Source organism: Mandrillus leucophaeus, unplaced genomic scaffold (assembly GCF_000951045.1).
Source record: "Mandrillus leucophaeus isolate KB7577 unplaced genomic scaffold, Mleu.le_1.0 Scaffold518, whole genome shotgun sequence".
NCBI classification, from domain to species: domain Eukaryota; kingdom Metazoa; phylum Chordata; class Mammalia; order Primates; family Cercopithecidae; genus Mandrillus; species Mandrillus leucophaeus.
This window is the reverse complement of record NW_012105564.1, coordinates 1,603,879-1,617,796: the sequence shown is the minus strand read 5'-3', so window position 1 is coordinate 1,617,796 and position 13,918 is coordinate 1,603,879. Positions and strand designations below refer to the sequence as shown.

At 36.1% G+C, this 13,918-nt stretch overlaps 1 protein-coding gene across 5 annotated transcripts in view; it reads right to left on the bottom strand.

The window, feature by feature from the left end:
• RTN4 (reticulon 4) overlaps positions 1–13,918 on the bottom strand; it is a 78,995-nt gene that overhangs the window by 63,548 nt on the left and 1,529 nt on the right. The window contains exon 1 of one of the 5 annotated variants that reach the window (XM_011996515.1): positions 13,620–13,737. The exons of 2 other annotated variants lie outside the window; for them this stretch is intronic. The gene's annotated coding sequence lies outside the window, so the exon portion shown is untranslated. Of the gene's footprint in view, positions 1–11,368; positions 11,437–13,085; positions 13,206–13,619; positions 13,738–13,918 lie in introns of those variants that run through there. 2 more of the 5 variants (XM_011996517.1, XM_011996519.1) reach the window with 2 other exon arrangements.

Below are 13,918 nucleotides of genomic sequence, written 5' to 3'. Positions count from 1 at the left end.
AAAAAAAAAGATAAAATGGTCTTAAGTAATGCTTAGAGAGAAATCTATAGCTTTTAAATGCTTTTAGAAAAAAGGCTTAAAATCAAAGTGTAAAGCTTCCACTTTAAAAGAGCAAGTTAAATCCAAACAAGTAAAAGAAAATAAGTAGTAAAGAGCAGAAACCAATGATAGAAAACAGATTTTAAAAAATCAATGAAACAAAAAGTTGCTTCCCTGAAAAGATCAACAGAATTGACAATCACCTAAAATGATCAAGAGAGACAGAGACTGAGAGACAGAGAGAGGAAGCAAGTATTGAAAATAAAAGAGGGACTATTACTGTAGGTCCTAAAAACATAAGAGAACATTATGCACAAATTCATGGCAATAAATTAGACAACTTAGATGAGTAGACAATTTCCTTGATGTCTACTTATCAAAATGAAATAGACAAGTTTCTTTATACCCAGTCATCAAAATGAAATAGATGCATTCCTTGAAAGACACAAATTACCAAAACTGACACAAGCAGAAATCAAAAATCAGAATAGCCCTATGTGACTATACTTGTAATTTAAAACCTCCACGAAGAAAACGCCAAGCACAGATGGAGTACATAATCATTAGTGAATTTTATAAAACATCTAATCAATAGTACCAACCTTACACAAACTCTTTCAGCATATAAAGGAAAAGCAAACGCTTCCCCAAAATTTTTATAGATTTATGCATTAACACCAAAACCAGAGAAGGATATTACAAGAAAATTAAAATTAATTTATATAATATTATTCCTTATAACCACACATGCAAAAAATCTTCAATAAAATAGTAGCAGATTGAATCCAGCAACTCATAAAAAGTATAATAATCACCAAATGGGGTTTAATTCCAGGAAGTTAAGATTGATTTAACATTCAAAATCAAACAATAGGCCATGAGCAGTGGCTCATGCCCGTAATCCCAGCACTTTGGGAGGCCGAGGCGGGCAGATCACTTGAGGCCAAGAGTTTGAGACCAGCGTGGGCAACATGGTAAGACCCTGTCTCCACTAAAAATACGAAAATTACCCAGGTGTGGTGGCGTGCACCTGTAGTCCCAGTGACTCGGGAGGCTGAGGCATGAGAAACGCTTGAAACCAGGAGGCAGAGGTTGCAGTGAGCCAAGATCGTGCCACTGCACTCCAGCCCAGGTAACAGAGCGAGACTCTGTCTCAAAAAAAAAAAAAAATTAAAAAAATTTTATAAAATCAAATAATGAAATTCACTATAGTAACAACAGCCCAAAAAAGAAAAACCATATGATCATCTCAACAAATGTCAAAAACTTATCTGACAAACTTCAACACCTGTTATCATAAAAATTATCAGCAAACTAGAAATAGAAGGAAGCTTTCTCAACCTAAGAGTCAAGATACCTAGGAAAAAATATGCAGCTAACATCATACTTAAAGATGAAAGACTAATGCATTCGCTCAAGATTCTGCATAAAACAAGCAATCTACCAGGCTTCTCATAAAGATCTGAAGAGAAAAGTAAAACTATCTTAACTTATAGACAACAGGACTGTGTAGTTGGAAAATCCTAAGGATTCAACATAAAATAACCCTACCAAACCCGGTAGTGAATTTACAAGGATAAAGGATAGATGCAAAGACAGTATACAAAACTTAACTCTATTTCCATATAGTAGCAACAAAAGGAAAATGAAAATATTTTCTAAATATCATTTACTATAACAAAAAAACATAAAATATTTAGGCATAAATTTAACAAGAGATGCACAAAATTGCTATACTGAAAAACACTGCTGAGAAATTACAGATGATCTAAACAACAGAGATAGCACAGTCATGGGTTGAAAGATGTTAATATTGTTGAGTGTCAGGAAGCAGTTCTCTATGAGTATATTGTGTTTTTACACATCTTCCCTATGTTCCTATCTTTTAAAAATGTTTGTATTGTGACCAGCCTCGGAAAGCAGAGCTAGTTTCTTCTTCTTCAGCAACAAGCAGCCATGTTTATTGTGTGACACAAAAGATTTGTTTCCCTAAGCTTAAGATTTCTGTCCTATAATACAACCTGCTACAGGTGCAGATCTCACTCAGCCATCTCAGTGTTGCTCCATGTGAAATGGGGCTGAGGGAACTAGCACAAGAAAATGCTAATATTCTGGCTACTGTCATTGCTGTGAGTAATAAAGGTCCTCTGCCTCTGACCCAGGCATCTTATATCCTCTGCCAGCATCCATGAAACTATATGACAAGCTAACTTGTTACCTTTGAAGTAGTGTAAAATCTCAAATCCTAAGATGTCACTTATTCCCCCCTACTAAGTTAAAGATTCAATGCAATCCCAATCAAATTTTTAACAGGAATTTTATAGAAATGAACAAGCTGATTCTGAAATTTATGCAGAAATACTAGATACCTAGAAAACACAAAACAATTTTGAAAAAAGATCAAACTTGCAGTCACACTACTTAATTTATGACTTGCTATAAAGCTACAATAATGAAGTATTGGCATAAGGATAAAAAAATCAATAACACAAAATAGATGTATATAAATAGACACACTTCAAATGGTAAATTTTTTTTTCCCAAAGGCATCAAAGCAATTCAATAGAAAAAGAAAAATATTTTCAAAAAACTCCGCTGGGAAAACTGGATATTATATGCATGGAAAAAAAACAAATCTGGATCTACGGTAACTCATACCATAGACAAAAAGTACCTCAAAATGGATAAAGACAAACAAAAGCTAAAACTATCAAGCTTCTAGAAGAAAACAAAGTGTCTTCACAATCTTGGAAGTAGGCAAAAATGTCTTAGACATCACAAAGAAAGCACTAACCATGAAAGAAAAAGTAATTATGACTTCTCAAAATTAAAAACTTATACTCATCAAAAGAAATGATCAATAAAATTAATGGGCAAGCTATAGACTAGCAGAATATATTCACAACACATGTATCAGACCAAAGATTTGTATCCATAATATATAGAGATAACTCTTACAAATACGTAGGAAAAAAGGCATACAACCCAATTTAAGAATGGGCAAATTACTTGAACAGACACTTCACCAAAGAAAACATACACATAAAGGACATGTAAAAGTCCTCTAATTCTTTAGTCACTAGGGAAATCTAAATTAAGATCACAATGAGGAACCACTACATAACCACTAAAATGGTTAGAAATCAAAAAACTGACAATATCAAATGTTGGTGCAAATGTAGAGCCACTAGAATTCTCACACATTGCTGGTTGAAGTGGTTGGGAGAACAGTTAAGCAACTTCTTACAAAGTTAAATACATAGTTACCCCATGACTCAGCAATTCTACTCTCAAGTATTTACCTAAGAGAAATGAAAATATATGCATACAAAAATGTCTATGTAAGAACGTTCACAGCATTCTTTTGTTCATGGTAACCAAAAAATATAATCCAAACGCCCAACAAGTGAATAAATAATTAAACTGTGCTATATTCTTAGTATGGAATACCACTCAGCAGTAAAAAGGAACAAATTAGAGATACCTGCAGCATCATTAGTAAGTCTTAAAAGCATCATGCTGAATGCAAGTAGCCAAGCACAAAATGTATGATTCCATACATACAGATTGATGCTTTAAAGTACGTAAAACTAATCTATGATGAAAGAAATCAAAACAGTAGTTGTTTGGGATTGGTGTAGGAGGTAGGAACCAGAGCAAAGAATTGAAGGACTGACTGCTAAGGACCCAAGAGATCTTTCTAGGATGATAGAAAAGTTGTATATCTTGTCAGGGATGTGGATTAAATAAATGTATGCATTTGTCAAAATATGAAACTGTTAAAACTTAAGATCTGTGCATTTTACTGCAGGTAAATTATATCTTAATAAAAACATTAAAATGAAAAAAGTGTATGGGCATTCTTCAACAAATAAACTGCAGAGACAGAGAGAGAGAGAGACCACAAGCAAGGGAGAACCTGTTGACAGATTAAAAGACTAATAAATCAAATTGATCTACTGTAACATGTGGACCTTACTTGAATTCTGATTCTAACTGTTTAAAAAAAAAAAAAAGACCATTTATGACATTCAGTAAAGCTCACACCAGCACTTTGGGGGAACGAGGCAGGTGAATTACCTGAGGTCAGGAGTTCGAGACCAGCCTGCCCAATATGGTGAAAACCCGTTCTCTACTAAAAATACAAAAATTAGCCAGGTGTAGTTTTGGGTGCCTACAATCACAGCTACTCAGAGACTGAGGCAGGAGAATCACTTAAACCCAGGAGGTGAAGGTTGCAGTAAGCTAAAATTACACCACTGCACTCCAACCTGGGTGACGAGCGAAACTCCATCTCTAAATAAATAAATGGAAATGTGAACATTAGCTGGATGCTTGATACTAATTCTATTGTATTGAAGCCATTTTAAACACAGTTTTACCCTCAACTCTTTTAGTAGTCCATTAAAATATATACGTTTGATTCTATCAATGTTAAACTTAACCATAGCCCCACAACATGTTTCATTAACAAAATTTTAATAAGGGAACAAGAGTGAGTTTGGTTGATAAGAGGGTAAATGAGAAGGTATGCTGTAGGTGGCAGTTTCTCAGTCCTTGTTCAAAAGTGATGTCTTATAGCCCTAATCCTTATGGCCGATCTGTGTGTAGTACAGATGGCCTATAAAATATAATGAAATACTTACTTGATCTTCTATATTCTGATTTCCAATAATTCACCTATGCAAGCAAAAGCATCTAACAAAGTTTTTATCAAGTTATTTTATATAAAATTTGGTTTTTATACAAAATTAAAATATCAGAATTTGGTAAAATAAAACTTTCCATAATTTAACAATGATGTTGATGAACTGAGACTGAGAAGTTGTAAAGACAATATTTATGAAAGGGATTTATACCATAGATACAAGCATCTTTGGTAACCTCTTCAGAAAAGAAAACAATAAATAAAAGTAAATTCCCTTATTTTCTGAGATCAAAACCTCTAGTAGCTTAGAAACAAAAAAAGCTGTCATGCTTTTAGGTCATAGGTCACCTCCATCTAGGGTTGCCAGGGCACTGAGATAAATGAACTTAATAATGGCACCTTCCAATCAGGCGAGTTTACAAACCAACCTACAAAATTGGGGAGAAAGAACATGTAGGCAGACCTGGAATCCTTAAGCAAGCTTCTCTCTTTCCACAAAAACAGTTCAGAGATCTGTAAATATGTCCCGTAAGGCCAATCACAAAACTCCTCTGGTTTTAAGAGCAGAAAATTCTTTATAACTAGGGGCTTGTATTTTTTCCTTAATCTGCTACCTGTACCTCTCATAAGTACAACCTCTATCCATCTTTCTTGTCCTCTTACTCAGCACTAGGCCTAGTTTAAAAAAAAAAAAAAAAAAAAAGGAACACATTAATTTTTTTCTTAATACTGAACTTCTAAGAGACCACCAATATATGCAGCAACTCCAAACTCTTGAACAACAAAACTTTATAAACTTTCTGTATCTGTGGTAACAATTCCATCAATGAAAAGAACAAGCTATTAAAGAAATAATTATTTTTAAAAAGTAGAGGGCCACCTATGTAAAGAGACTGCTTTTTTAAAAAAATCCAGTATTTGGCAGCTATAGCTCCTACTACAGGAATACAGAGAATATTTTTTTCATTCTCAACACAATTTTTTTTTGAAATGAAAAAGCAGGAAGACTTAGCTTTCTTTCTCAGTCAATTATCAACTGAAAAGAGAGAGCCAAATACCTGTATAATTCAATATGTTTCAAGGAGGCTAGAATATTTATTTTTAAAAGTCTCCAGTTCACCTAATTATATGCTAATTTTTTTAAATACATGTTAATAAAAACCATGTGTTTATGGAAAAATACACAATATTAACACCAAAAGTATTTCGATTCTCCCCAAAATTAATCCATAAATGTAATGCAACCTACTAAAACTCCAACAGAGGGAGAGGGGACAAGATAAAAAAATTTTAAGATGAGGTAGAAAATTATACACACATAAGATAGCCAAGAAAAATATTTCTGGAAAAGCCATCTAGCTAGTATTTAAAAATTATAGCACAACAATCTGATACTTCTGTGTGATCTGACAGATAAATGGAAAAGCAGAGGAAATATTTCACCCATACTACAAGAATATGACAAAAATGGTACTTCAAAGTGGTTAAGAAGGATAATTCAAAACAAAAGGTATTGGAACAAATGGGAAATAATCTTGAAATATAAAATTATTTCACTACTTCACTTTCTAGAACAAACTGCAAATAAATCAAATAATTAAATGTTAAAATGAAATCATAAAACGTATAAAAGTACTCATTAGGAGTAAACATGGGGGAAAATTTTTATGGTCCTCAAGAAGGATTTTCTAAGAATTACATAAAACTCAATTACTTTTTTGACTTTTATGACTCAAAGTCATAAAAGAAAATGATAAATCTGACTACGTAAAAATGTCTAAACAGAAAAATATACCATATGGTCAAAATACAAATAACAAATCAATAAAGTTTTCAAGACATATGACAAAAGGCTAGTTACCTTACAATGCAGATTAAGTGAATCTACACATATGAGACCAAAAACCCAAAAGAATAGGCAAAAGCTGTGATTAGAAAAAAACTGACACCTAAGTCTATGAAAAATGACTCAAATGTAAATTAAAAGAACAATTTGCTAAACAATGTATTAGTTCACTAATATGTTGTGTTCATAAAGATATAAGGGAAAAGGTACCTTAACAGGTTAGTGGGAATAAATGTTGGAACAATTCTTTGAATGACACTTGCATTAGCTACCAACATTTTAAATGCAAATATCCTTTGAACCAGTAATTCTACTTGCACAGATTTATGCTACAACATATATAATGGCATGTATTCCCAAAGAAGTGTATACAAGGGTGTTCCCAGAAATATTATTTGTAAGAGAAAAAATTAAGTATCAACCTAAATAATCATCGATAAGGGACTGATTAAATAAAATACGGTACATCCCCAGAGTCCTCTGCATCTGTTTTTGTGGAAAATAAAGTGAAAAAGATATACATGTATAAATATTTTTCCACAGATTGTCTCTAAACAGATACTCAAGAAACTACTAACAGAGGGTGGATCTACAGAAGACAATTTGTGGAAATCTGGGTAACCGCTAGAAAGAGTTACTTTTCTGTATATTCTTGTAGTACTATTTGGAATTTTTAACTTGTATATATAAATAAATAAATGCTTTCATAAGATTTGGGATTTTTATCGTGAGAAAATACTATAGTAATTCTAGAACTATACAGAATATGAAGATCAGCATCTTACTCATTCAGCAAACTGAGTGCCTATCACATCTAAGGCACTGCAATGCAGATACAATGCATACAGTCCTTTTCCTCAAGGAAAAAGGTAACAGCACCTTTCCTCAAGCAGTACACCATCTGGTGGAGAACAAAAATCAGTTACCATACCATTACCTTTTATAGAATGATATCTACTATGAAGAGATAAGAACAGAATGTTATGGAAACACATGATGAAAGCAACTTAAATATCAATGATCATTCCAAGAAACATAAAAATCAATAGCTTAAATATGAAATTATCAACTCCTCCTTTGGGGTTAAAAAGGATGATGATGGCATTAGTCTGAGAAAATCTTAGCATCAGTAAAGCTGGGTCTCATCATTTTGCATACCTATGTACTGCACTAGCTATCCACAAAGGTCACATTCATTCAAACACTACTAACTGTAGTTTTACCATTACAGTTCCCATCCCTAGTGCTGTCATCCTCAGAAGACCCTGATCCCTTTAGAAACAAGAACAAAAAGTCTCAAAGAATGTACCATAAGTATAGTATATCTGCAACATTTACTTCTACTTATTTAGGGGTTCCAGGGAAGAACCAAGAAATAGCCATTCAGTTGATACTTTTATCCTGGGCTAGCAAAGTACTTTAAAAAGGAACCATTAAAATGAGGCTTTGAATCAGCAGTTATTCAAATAAGTTGCTTGAAGGTATATTATGAAAGTAACTGGCAGGGCACAGTGGCTCACACCTGTAATCTCAACACTTTCAGGGGTCGAGGCGGGAGAATTGCTTGAGCCCAGGAGTTCAAGACCAACCTGGCCAACATAGTAAGACCCCATCTATAAAAAAATAAAAATAAAACTGGGAGCAGTGGCTCACACCTGTAATCCCAGCACTTTGGGAGGCCGAGGGAGGTGGGTCACCTGAGGTCAGGAGTTCAAGATCAGCCTGGCCAACATGGTGAAACCCCGTCTCTACTAAGAACACAAAAATTAGCCAGGCGTGGTGGCACATGCCTGTGGTCCCAGCTACTTGGGAGGCTGCAGCAGAACTGCTTGAACCTAGGAGGTGGAGGTTGCAGTGAGCCGAGATTGTGCCACTGCACTCCAGCCTGGGCTACAGAGCAAGATTCCACCTCAAAAATAAAATAAAATAAAGTAAAATAAAATAAAATAAAAATAAAAATAAATCTAGGCTGGGCATCGTGGCTCACGCCTGTAAACCCAGCACTTTGAGAGGACTGCTTGAGCTCAGGAGTTTGAGGCCAGCTTGGGCAACATGGCGAAACCCTGTCTCCACAAGAAATACAAAAATTACGTGCCTATGGTCCCAGCTACTTGGGAGGTTGAGGTGGCAAGATCACTTGAGCCCAGAAAAATGAGGCTGCAGTGAGCCGAGACTGCACCACTACACTACAGCCTAGGTGAAAGAGCAAGATCCTGTCTCCAAAATATAAATAAATGTAAATTTTAAAAATAAAATAAAAATTTTTTTTAAATTTAAAAATAGCCAGCATGGGGGTGTGCACCTGTAGTCCCAGCTACTTGGGGGGCTGAAGTAGAAGGACTGCTTACGCCCAGGAGGTCAAGGCTATAGTGAGCCATAATCACGCCACTGCACTCCAGCCAGAGCGAGAGAGCAAGACTCTGTCTCAAAAACAAACAAACAAACAAACAAACAAACACTTGCCAGGCATGGTTGCTCATGCCTGTAATCCCAGCATTTGGGAGGCCCAGGCAGGAGGATCGCTTCAGGCCCCAAGTTTGAGACCCACCTGGACAAAAGTGAGACCATCATTTTTTGGTTTTTAGATTTTTTAAAAGAAAGTAACTACACATAAAACAAAGCCAATTAATGGACATTAGGTAACATGCTCCTTTTCAGAAACGTTTTTGTAATACGGCAAATCCTTTAAGTTTACAATAACATAGCACTAAAATAGCATGTTTTCTAAACACTATTCCATGTAGTTATTTATCAGTGGTTCCACGTATATCCATTACTTCATTTTAAAAAGGACTTGAGAGTTTGCAAATTACAAAAAAAAAAAAAAACACAAACACAAATTTGACACTGAGTTGCTGAGGAACCAATCTGAAATATAATTCACCATATCCACAGGGAGGATACTACTTATTCCCAACTTTTAAAAATAAGAAATGGCTTAACCAGAAATTATTCAGAATGACAAAAATGAAAGTGGGGAATGGACGGGCATGACTTTCTTGTCTTTAGAAGCATCTACTTACTTCCTGGGAACTTGGACTTTATATTAAGAACTGATACCTAATATTTAAACCATATGTCACACAAAATCTTAAAATTTCTAATACATGCTCCTATGCCAATAGAAATGATCATATAATAAATGGCTTTATAATACTAAAAACTAGTCATTTTTAAGCCCCAACCCATAATCTACATTGATGAGCAATATTCAATTTTACACAAATTTTCATGGCAATTAAATTTTGGCAGTCTCTGAAGCTGATTTAATAAGCACTAATATTCTTTTCTTTGTTTTTACATTCATGGTTTCCAAGTCCTATCAATTCGTCTTTCATACAGCCTTTTTGTAACCTAACTATACAGATTCACAGCCAATTAAAGAAAGCATGCTTCTTATACTCTTATATTCCTCCCTTCTATTCTATTCCATTTTCACTGAATGAACAAATAATGAACTAGTTCAGGCCCTACTCATCTCTCTCAGAACTACTGTAATAGCTTTCTAAATAATTCATCTGTTTTTCCTTCCCACCTATCTTAAATATTGTCACCAATTTTCTAACACCACTTTCCCGGTGCCTTCGCTCAGTTCAAATAACCTTCAATGGCTGTCTTCCCAAAGCCTAAAGCTCTAATTCAAGAGGGGGTGAAAAATAACAACTTTAGAAACAACAATTAATAAAAACCTTTTTGGTTTCATAATATAAATTACCAAAAGCAAGGGCAACTGGATAGCAGAGCATGGATTAAAGTGGAATGATAAAATCCAAATTCCTTAATTTTGCATTCTGTATCTTTCAGAATCCAGATCTACGTATTTTTGGTCTCAATGTTCGGTTTAGAACATGTCCAGAGACCAGCTCGAAGTCACCCTTAATTATGTTTCAACTGCTCTCAAATCAATTTCTAGCCAGAGTTTTCTGTGCATATCCTCAAAGCCTTACTTAACCAACCACTAAGCCAAGTATTTTTCCATGAAAAATGGCCCTCAAGTGAAAGGTTTTAGTCTCACTTCAGTTACTGCATTGCGATGGAGATGCACTGACAACAGCAAACAGTAAAATTACAACTTATTAAGAGATGAAAATCAGGGCTTACTCATAAATAATGTAAACAGCAATGTTAAACAGACAAGTGTCAGTGATCTAGAAACCCTCTCTTCCAGGTAGGCTAGTCTATGCTTCTAACCCTGCTCTGCACATTTCTCACCTTTATCTCACATCAGTCCTCTCAGTAGCCCTGAATCTTCCAAACTTATCTTAGTTCCAAAATCACAATATAATTATTTAATAACCATATACATATATTTTTTAATGCTAAACATTTTTACCATCGCCTGTTAGAGACCCCCAGTGATCTGGGTGGGTGAGGCCACCTCTCCACTCTCCCACTAGTTTTTCTCACTAGTCTTACACTAGATTCTCCGACACAAAGAGCTCATTTCTGCCTCAGGGGTTTGCCTGAAGTTGCTTGGAAATTTTTTATCTCTGCAGCTCAAATCTAACCTTCTAAGCCTTTCTTAGTGTTTATGGGGGCTTAAAAAGCCCCCATAAATCTCCATCATTCTCTATGCCATTATCCTGTTTATTTTCCTCATACCACGGCTATTCTGGGTTCTTTATTTATGTGCTTATTATCTGTACTCTCCCAAGGGGGAGAACATGTGTCTTGCTTATTGCTATACCCTCAAAGCTCAGAATAGATCCTGTCTCTTGGTAGACAATCAATAATCGGTTGAATTAATGAACAAACTCTTGAATGCATTAAGAAATCCAGACATATTGAAAATGGTTAACTATCCACGACCATAATCACAATGCTCTTACACTTACTAATAGAACTAAAGTTTCCCAATAGGTATCATCAATATGGAATTAGGGAACTCTGAACAGGCAATATTCTTTCCCCTTTGCCTTCTAACCTCAGCATTCCAACACACAAGATTCCAAGAGAGTGCTGTCACCCCCTGAATCCCTAATGTTCAAAGACAGAACTCTTTTCTTTGTTCCCATACCAACACAAGATGAGCATGCTTTTGTCAATCATTAAACTTCCTGTGGCCAGGCACAGTGGCTCACGCCTGTAATCCCAACACTTTGGGAGGCTGAGGCCGGCGGATCACTGGAGGTCAGGAGTTCAAGACCAGCCTGGCCAACATGCTGAAATCCCATCTCTACTAAAAATACAAAAATTAGCTGGGCATGGTGGCAGGCATCTGTAATCCCAGCTACTCGGGAGGCTGAGGCAGGAGAATCACTTGACTCTGGGAGGCGGAGGTTGCAGTGAGCCGAGATTGTGTCACTGCACTCTAGCCTGGGCAACAAGAGGGAGACTATCTCAAAAAAAAAAAAAAAAAAAAATTCTGTTTAAAAACTTATTTTATATTTTTCTCTCTTGCCTCAGTTTCCCTCAAGTATGTCTTTTTCATAAAGAAAAAGATTGTTACTCCTCATCTTCTAAGACCTTTAACATGGCAATTAGTGTTTTGAGTAGTATGGGGGTGAGGAGTATATCAACATCAAAATATTATTCACAAGCATTACAATTGGCTTATTTTTCCCCATCGTGGAGAAGTGAATTAAGAAAAAAAAAATCAGACTGATTTTCTTTTAAGAAATGAACCACCTCTAACATCCTACAAGGCTATGAAGATTTCCAAGCAGGCAGTTTACACTACTTGATTCTTGACCTTTTATACCTAAAGGTCCTACTGCTAGTGGGACACGCTTTCCGTCCCCGAAGTAGCAAATACTTATGAATGCATCTAATTTATTATGCATTCTCAATCTCTAACAAACGTGATTTTTTTTCCCTTCCAAAATAATTTCCCAAGATGAAAACGGCAATAAAACAATGTGCCTAATAATAATATACAATCAGGGACTTAGGTGAAAGAAAGAACTAGAAAACTATTTTACAGACCATACATACAATCATGCCTCACTGAACAGTGGGAACAGGATCTGAGAAATGTATTGTTAGGCAATTCTGTCGTTGTGCAAACATCAGTGTACTTACACAAACCTAGATGGTAGAGCCTACTATACACCTAGGCTATATGGTATAATCAATTGCTCCTAGGCTAACCTATACAGAATGTTACTGTAGGCAACTGTAACACAATGGTATTTGTGTAGTGCTTATCTAAACATACCTAAAATACACTGTACAAAGGATTAAAAGATGGCACACGTGTACAGGGCATTGGCCATGAATAGAGCTTGCAAGCCTAGAAGCTGCTCTGGATGTTAGTAGCAAGTGAATGTGAAGGCCTAGGACACTACCATGCACTACTGTACAACTTACACTCTACAGTTAAGCTACACTAAATTTATCTTTAGATATATTTCTTCAACAATAAATTAACCTTAGCTTACTGTAACTTTTCTATTTTATAAACTTTTTGGCTCTTTTGTAATAATGTTTAACTTAAAACAAACACACCTTTTATAGCTATAGAAAAAAATTTTATATCCTTATTCTATAAGCTTTTTTCTACTTTTTTTTTTTAAAAACGTTTGTTACAAACTTAAGATACAAACACATTACCCTAGGCCTACACAGGGTCAGGATCAAGACGTCGCTAGTCGGCAGGAATTTTTCAGCTCCATTATAACCTTTCGGGGCCACGGTTGCATATGCGTCTGTCCTTGACCTAAAGGTCGTTATGCGGCACGTGACTGTATTTTGATTCTGTAACCTAAAACATATCACTTTTGAAAAACTGTATTTCTAAGCAATATATATGAAAATGTCTGTCTCAAAACACTTCTCTATGTCTCATGGTAAATCTGCCACGAATTCAATTAGCCAATTCCTGGCAAGGAATCCACAGGTTTTCCCTTCTTTAGGAATGTCAACCATTTTGCCTTTTATTTTTTTCTTTAAGATTCAATTATGATGCACTAAGAGGCTGGGCCAAGTCCACACTAACATCAATTCCTCCGACCCTGCAGCTGAAACCCTGGCAGAACTACGCCCCCTCGGAACACAATGCCCAGATCCTCTCTCCCTAGCTCGGTTTAGCTCGTGGGGAGCAGTCCACATCACACCCCGGTGAGCTGGGCGGTGGCAGGACTTTACCAGAACTCTCTCCTTCCCGTTTCTCCACGCACCACACCACTGGAGGCGCTCTCCCTTCACTGCGGTTGGGTCAATGTGGACGTTTTCCACTCGGCCAGCTCCCCACAAGCACAGGAGGGGGAAGGGAAGCGCAAAGGGGCCACCCACGCCAGGCAGGAGGTGAGAAGGGCGCCCAGGGCCGAATGCAGGCCAACAGACCCGCAGCACAACTGCACCTTTTCCAAAGGAGCAACCCAGACGAGTAAACAAAAGCACCTCCTTTGGTCTGGGTGCCAAGGCCTTTCCTTCCTTACTTCGAA